Consider the following 2,697-nt stretch of genomic DNA (forward strand, 5'->3'; position numbering starts at 1 on the left):
GTGTGTGTGTGTGTGTGTGTGTGAGTGTGTACTCTAATAAATGTTAAGGCGATCTTTGGCTTTGGCTACATATAACTACGGGACAAAATGTAAAACTCTGTTTCGAGTTTCACCGTTCCAAAAAAAAAAAAAAAAAAATTATTTTACGTTCTCTCGAAGGTTCTAAATTCTTATTATGTCAACAACATACCCATTTTCGGTGGTAAGAATAAAGCTTCTAAAATGGATAGTGAAATTTAGAGGAGTGCTTTTTGTCCAATAATAGAACGTCTGTCATATCTACAGATGTGGGTTCGAGTCTCATGAGCAGCCTTCGATTTTTTTTTCAATCCAAAGGGATTTTTCAAATACATTATCTACTCGCTATTATTTATAGCTGTATGTGCTTCAAGTTTTACCGTTCCCAAAAATTATTTCACGCTCTCAAGAAGTTTCTAAATTATTATAACGTCAACGAAAATAGACATGGGTAAGCAGAACAAATATGTAAATGCTCAAAAGTCACTTATTAAATAATCTATTTAATGACCCGTTAGTATTTTTATTTATTTATTAAAATATTTAACGTTTTTTAGTGGTTTCGGTTGCGCATACTATAGAAATCCCAGGGTGCTGCTCCATGTGGTCCCGCAGTTTCCCTCTAAATAAGAATATTAGGATCCCATCCATTGTCTTGTATTCAAGATCCTCTGCATGACATCCTGTTAGTTCAAAGCCACGAATCTGATCTGTTGGGCCCTGCCGATAACTAAATCCATGCCTTGCTGCCGACGTTTCGATTTATTGTCATTGAGGTTTACTCCTCTGATGAGTAAGGTTTTGTCTGTCTCCTACCCTTCGACCTGTCTGACCTCGTAAGACCTGCCTGAAGATTTCTCTTCGTCTCTGGGTCAATGGAGCACACAGGCACTTCACCGCAACAAGGTACTTATGGAATTGGCCGTTGGCCTAGATAGGGACGACCGAAATAGATAGATTAACTATTTTTAATAGTAGCACTTTTGTTTTAACTGTTATAACGAAGTTGTTAAAGTAACTTGGAAAAGTCTACAAACAAAGCAATAATAATAATCCTAGATTTCTATAAACACGTTACAAATTGGTTGTGTCTTAATCTTAATAGTAAAGAATGTCAGAAAAATAAACCAACCCATAAACAATAATAATCCCGTCTCCTGTAGTCAAAATGCCTGAAATTTTTGCAGGTGGATGCTAGTTGATTAGATCTCCATGGTGTTCAACTGGTGCTTATTTTATCAACCACGAAACAATGAAATGCAACGTCGACCTCGGTGGAATTTGAACTCAGAACATAAAGACGGAGAAAATGCCGCTAAGGATTTTGTTGGGTGCGATAACTATACAGGCAGCTCACTGCCTGCTAATAATAAAACAAGCGGCATTTCAAAGAAGTTATAAGAATATATTCGAAAATATTGCGTTGGTGCATAATTATTGTGGCTTTTTTTCAACAAATTTTATTCAACAAAAACAATAACAATATTTAACAAAAACATCTTTAAATGACGGTCTGACCGTCTGCCAAGCAAATGGGAAGCAGTAATTGAAGTAGATGGTGAATATGCTCCGGAATAATCATTTAGAGATGTTTTTGTTACATGGTGTTATTGTTTTTGTTGAATAAAATTTGTTGAAAAAAAAAGCCACAATAATTATACACCAACCCAATATTTAACCAAAGACCTTCTTAAAGTAATATATTTCCATTTAATGACATTTCAATAGTTACTTCTAAGTATTTTGATATTTATTTCACTTATTGGAGATATTCTTATCCATTTTCATGTTTTCCCAGATTGTTATAATTTCATTTTAAGTCCTGCAGATATATATATCTAAACGCCAAAGATGGTCAATGTTATAAAAAATTGTTTATTTTAGAAGCAGAAAAAAATTTACAGCGTTTGCTGACAATCAACAGTATTTCTGAAAATTTTAAAAGTATTGCCGATGAGTTAAACTTACAAACTGAGTGTCAATAATGTGCAATGTGTGGGGAAACGAAAGTTTAACGGTTTTAAGGACCTAAAACAAATCTTTTCTCCACGATTCTCCAATATCCTATGTTTTATATTATTGCTGAATATTGTTTGTTAATACTGTGTTAGTGAAATATATTTCTCAGAAAACTTTATTGTAATATTGTTATTAATTCTTTGTATATACAGCTTTCCACAATTCAGGTATATTCATTTTATAGAACGTGACACATTTACATAAAATTTGTGGAAACATGCATGTGTGTGTATGTGTGCGTGTGTATGTGTGTGTGTGTGTGTGTGTGGGTGTATGTGTGTGTGTAAGATTAAGCATGTATATATATAGAAGTTGTAGTAAAGATTGTTTGTCAATATAACATGGCAGTCCTGGTTTAGGACTAATGATACTGTAATTTAGCCCCAGGAGACATCGTCTCCAGCTGACTATACGACACGATCTGTGTACTTATGTGGTGTCGTATAGCCAGCTGGAGACGATGTCAGTACTGTTGCTGATTATCTCTCGTTGTGAGATTTAAAAATAGTAATTCTCTAATATATAGGAGTTGTTTTATTGAACCTAAGATTTAAAGTTTGTCTGGTGACTCGATTTTCATGCCTCTGTGATCTTCAGGTGAGACAATTACGACTCGACATTAGTTGTGTGTATATATATATATATATATATATATATATA

The sequence above is a fragment of the Octopus bimaculoides genome, chromosome 22 (genome assembly GCF_001194135.2).
Source record: "Octopus bimaculoides isolate UCB-OBI-ISO-001 chromosome 22, ASM119413v2, whole genome shotgun sequence".
NCBI classification, from domain to species: Eukaryota; Metazoa; Mollusca; class Cephalopoda; order Octopoda; family Octopodidae; genus Octopus; species Octopus bimaculoides.